Here is a 6,000-nt window from a genome sequence, read left to right as displayed (position 1 = left end):
CTTGAGAGGTTGTGCTTCAGGATTGCACAATGTGCTTATGAAGGATATTGTCCTTAGTATGGTGCATTGTGCATTTGTAGGAGGTAAGGGTGTAATTACCACTAGCTAAGAATGTGTAATGTGCTCAACCTTTGGCTAAGAGTTCAAATGTGCAGGATGTGAGGATAAGGGGATCTCCAAAATTGGATAAATGTGGGATAAATGGAACAAGAGAGAGGAAAATATGCAAATAGGCTCTGAAACAGTGATCTCACATATGTACACCATCAAACACAAGCCAAGAGAAAGCACAATACTCAAAGCCAACATGCATACCTCGAAACGGCAACAAAGCGACACTTATTTATGAGTGTGATAGTTGAAACGTAGGTTTGCGACACTTAGAATACAAGTTGAAACACAAGTGTCGAATGCAACTAGAAAGTGTGTTAAACTATGGGAAAGTGTCTAACACATGTTCTCATGATAGATGGGATTAGCTAATTTTGAAGAGAGTTCCATAATTTCCTGTAGGAGGTGCTCTTAAGATGTGTGAAAACAAGTGAAAGAAACACATGCCAACATAAAGAAAACATAAGCGACACATGTAAGAATGAAAGAAAGCAAAAGAGACACTTGTGAGAGTAAGAATAAGTGAAAAAGACACTTGAAAAAGCTAAAGAAAGTGAAAGAAACACATGCAAAAGTAAAAGACAACAAAAGAGACACTTGTGAAAGTGAAAGCAAGAAATAGACACAAAAGTAAAAGCAACGCTTACGAAAACAAAAGTGCGCTAAAAGCGATAATTGAGAAAACTCACCCAAATGATATTACAATTGCAATTGAGAGTGAGAGAATGCTCCTTATGCTCTAAAATTCACAAAGCTAAAAAGTAATAGATGATTGTGAAAAGAGCTTCGAATTAGACTCTTTATATAGGGAGACAGACAAGAGTGAGGTGGTTGCTACTAAGAGGTGTGACAACACTGACGGAAAGAATTGCAATCTCACTGTCAACTCGAATTGTGCATTGACTGTGCATAAGGACAATGTGGTCGTTGTCCCTAACAACTACACAATAACTCTTCTCAGGGATTGCGCAATGTCCAAGAACTGTGCAATGTCTGTCTTCAATGACTGTGCATTTACTATCACTAAGGATTGCACAAGCACAATGCTTGTCTTCAAGGGTAGACTTTGACTAATAGTCATGCTAGAATGGGGTGCTCTTATGAATGCATGCAAAGCTAAGAATGTGTAAGAAAGTGACAGGTTTCAACGCTTAGAGTCTTTAGAAAAACCTCAACCAACCGAGAAGTGACTATGAACTATTTGAAATGATAGATTGCAAGATCACAAGGAGGCTCCAAAATTCAAGTGTAGGCAAAATTTTGGAGGGTGTTTGTCGTAGTGACAACATTTGGCAACACACTGGAAGAAATCCAGCTTCCCTGTTTAGGTTTAGCTTTATGCACAAAGTCTAACCTTTTAGGAAGTATTGATTCACTGTGTATATTACTCCAACATTGCCACTTATCCTTGTTGAAGAGATAACCTCTCTTATCCCTTTCTCAGCTAAATACATTTACAAATATTACCATTTCTCAATTGTTTTGATCTTTGAGAAGGATAATATATATTCACGAGTTTAAGATGATCAAAGTTTTATTTCCATATCTGGTGTTGCTCTACTGCTAATGAGCCTGTTTAATACCCTAACAGAGTCACTACTGGATCACAAGCATTGCTTTGCTGCCAGCGAGCCTGTTCAGTACCCTGGTAAAGGTTCTTTCTTCACCTCTCTGCGCAAGAAGCCTTTCTCTTATTTCACCCTTTATTTTATTTTCAATATGCTCATTGACATTTTATCGATGTTTATATCGCCAGGGTGGAAGAGGGATATTGACTTATTGAGAGAAAGAGAGGTTATTCCTTCAGAGACTATTATATACCTATGAAATTAATGTGCTCACTTTTAGTTTTCTCCTTTTCCTTCTCTACTCGGTTGGATTGACAAGAAAACACCATTTTAATTACAATACCAAGTCAAGGAGTGAAGATCCTAAAATAGATACGGGAATCATGGTTCTGCTTATAGCTTTTCGTTTGATTCAATCATATTTTCCATTCAGACATCATATACCTTAAAGATATCAAACCCAAGCAAAGAAGAGGGACGAAAAGTTAACCAAGTGTTGATGTGTGTCACAAATCCCTTTCAAATGTTCACTACATTACCTCTTAAGCCAAACAAGGGCAGTTTCCATGCACAATCTTATTAAACAAAACGCAAAAGAAAAAACATGACACAACAAGAAAGGCAAATGCAGGAAAATAAAACAAATGTAAGACTGAAATGAAATGAAGCATGCAATACATAAAATAGTGAATCAAAGAAAATGTAGAGACTAAATGAGGAATAAAATGCAGGGTAAATGCAATGCAAAGGAGAAGCTAAAATGCAACTAGGCCTAGTCCTAATCTATCCAACTAGAGGGTCAGGTCTAAGTGAAGTGAAATTTCCAATATAACCATTAAAATTGCTCCCGACCAGTAAACTGAAAGATACGAAGAATTAAAAACCATATAAAACAATGTACAAAATTAAATATTCTTACCTGAATTGCTTATACATATGAATGAAAGTGAAGGTTGTAAGCGTAAAGGTGTTCTTTAGAAGCTCTCTCTATCCAACTTCCAAGCTTGACACAATAGTAGGGATGATGAATATGAATACATTGAAGATACCTCTCAAACATATATCCATGCATGTTAAGTTAAAATAATGTTGGAACTTATTATTAACAATTGAACTTGTCAGATATGATTCCTCTAACCAGTCAGCAATTGGGTTGTGAAAACAACTAGCTCCAAAATATTGAAATTTGTGTAAAGTTAAGTCTTCAATCATCAAATCCATATTATGAGATAGATTCATGTTGGAACCTTCCAATTCAGCATGAGTTGTCATCTCTTTGTCTTGGTCCAAGACTCCTTTACTCTTGCATGATAAAATTTTCGTGTCTCATCTCAACAAGTGTCCTCCTTGTGACCTCTCCTTGCTAACCCTTTGAGATTATCTTGTCATGGTACAATGATATCACCTGCAAATGAAGTCACTCAGGATAAGACAACATTAGTCCCATCATTACCTATTCTATCTATGTTATCTCATATAATATATTGACTATTATGGGAAAATGGGCAAGGATTTTGAGAGAGAGATACTAGAAATTACGCAATTGAGCTTAGCAGTGACCAAGGGATGACTAGGTTGTCCACTGGAACTTCACAATGTGTAATAAAAAGAGGCTCTTCAAGGTTTTTCATAGTGCTAAAGTCCTGGTGACGATCTTATTGACTGATGATGTGCAACGCATAATGTTCAATGAAGAGGAGGTAGGGATTGCACAATTGAGCTTCACAGTGACCGACGGATGATCCCATTGTCCATTGGAACAACACAATGCACATTTGAGGCAAGGCAGGGCAAGGAAAATACACAGTGATGGGTTTCATTAAGAATGAGTGGTAGGAACAGGCACTGTAATTGCACGGTGCTTAGTGATTGAGGGGCAGACTCCAAGGATTGTGTAGTTGAACTCAGTAGTGACCTAGAGATGGAACTATTATCCATAAAAACTACACAATGCTTAGTAAGAGGCTCAATTGGTGAAGGGATTGTGCAGTTAGTCTTCACAAGGACTAAGGGATGACCCCATTGAACACTAGAATTGTGCCATGAGCAATGGAGGCAAGTAGGAGTCAGTCTTGGGCATAGTGAGCAAGTGTAAGCAAGAGTTTTGAGAGACTGTGCTTCAGGATTGCGCAATGTGCTTGTGAAGGATATTGTCCTTAGGATGGAATAGTTTGCATTTGTAGGAGGTAAGGGTGTCATTACTGTTGGCTAAGAATGCACAATGCGCACACCCTTTGGCTGGTAGTTCAGGTGTGTAGGATGTGAGGACAAGGGGATTTCAAAATTGGTTAAGTGTGGGATCAATGGAACAAGAGAGAACAAAATATGAAAAAATCTCTGAAATAATGATATCACACATGTACCCCATTGAAAAAAATCCAAGAGAAATCAAATTACTCAAAATCAACATGTATACCTTGAAATGACAACAAAGCAACACGTATTTTTGACTGTGACATGTGAAACGTAGGTTTGTGACACTTAGAATACAAGTTGAAACACAAGTGTCGACTGCAACCAGAAAGTGCGCTAAGTCATGGGAAAGTGTCTAGCACATGTTCTTATGATAGATAGAATCAACTAATGCAGAAAAGAGCACCAAAACTTCCTATAGGAGGTGCTCTTATGATGTGTGAAAGCAACACATGCCAACATAAAGAAAACACAAGTGACGCATGTACGAATGAAAGTAGGAAAAAGTGACACTTGTGAGAGTAAGAATAAGTGAAAATGACACTTTTAAAAGCTAAATAAAGCAAAAGAAACACATGTGAAAGAAAAATAAAACAAAAGTGACACTTGCGAAAGTGAAGCAAGCAAAAACAACAGTCACACAAGTGAAAGAAACACTTACAAAAACAAAAACGTGCAGAAATGATGGTTGAGAAAACTCACTTGAATGATAGTATAGTTGCAACTAAGAGTGAGATAATTCTTCTTATGCTCCAAAAAGCTCAAAAGTGAAAGATGATGTGAAAAGAGCTCTGAGTTAAACTCTTTATGCAAGGAGAGCAAACAAGAGTGAGGTGGTTGCCACTAAGAGGTGTGACAACATATACTGGAAGAATTTCAATCTCACTGTCAAATGGAATTGTGCACTGATTGTGCATAAGTGTTGCATAGTCATTGTCCTAAACAACTATGAATTTACTATTCTTGGGGACTATGTAATGTTCTTCTTCAAGGAATGCACAATAACTGTCACTAAGGACTACACAAGCAGTGTTTTCCAAGATGATACAATGCATGTCTTCAAGGGTAGACACTGACTACTAAGATTGCTAGAATAAGGTGGGCTTATCAATGCATGAAAAGCTAAGCATGTATAAGCAAGTGGTTTCAACACTTAGAGTCTTTAGAAAAACATCAACCAACCAAGAAGTGACTATTGAAATGACAAATCACATAATCATAAGGAGGCTCCAAAATTCAAGTATAGGCAAAATTTTGGAGGGTGCTTGTTGCAGCGACAACAAAATTGATCATGAACATATAATAAATACAAAAATATACGAACAAACATAACATGGATGGATGAAAATAGAGGAAACCGTGAGTATACATATGTTTAAGAGATTTTCCATGTTCAAGAGTATTTACAGTGGAAGTTGTTTTGAAACAATATGTCAATTGGAAGAGAATAAATATGATGTTCCCTGCTTATGACACATAAATGCATAGACTTTTTGCAATGCATTTATGCATAATGATTTGTTTGCATTAAACTATGTAGAAAAATACATCAACGAAGATGCAATTTCCTGGAATAGTAGACTAGCAGGGATACATTATATAATCAATAATGCCATATGAAAAAGGGAAGATAGACGGTGGAATTTTTGTTTATGATTGGATATAGTATATCTTGAATATATCTATATACATATGGTTTGTTGATATGTTGAATATTGTAGCTGACTTTCATGCATTCAAGAAAGACACAATGATATTCCATGTTATGCAATTGGAACGAGTGTAGCTCATTTACGTTATGAACCTCTAAAAGGAATAATACAACAGAAAAACATTTCACATCATATTGAGGCAGTTAACGAAGAGAGATATATAGAAGAATTCAATAAAAAACATAGTGAGGTTAATGTGGGTGGGTTTGAAAACATGAACATAGATGAAAATGTCATAGTATTTAACACATAGATTATAAAAGCAAACAAGATATCATGACTATCATTGCATCAACTCAAAAAACATATAAGAAACAAGGATATTTTTTAAACAAGTCTTGATATGCAAGCCATTAAATTCTAGCTTTAAAAACATCAACATAGATGAAGATACTATGGAACTTAATACAAACCCT

The sequence above is a fragment of the Pinus tabuliformis genome, chromosome 1_2 (assembly GCF_031772625.1).
Source record: "Pinus tabuliformis cultivar Carrire ecotype Pingquan chromosome 1_2, CPIR1, whole genome shotgun sequence".
Taxonomy (NCBI): domain Eukaryota; kingdom Viridiplantae; phylum Streptophyta; class Pinopsida; order Pinales; family Pinaceae; genus Pinus; species Pinus tabuliformis.
This window is presented reverse-complemented; position numbering follows the sequence as displayed.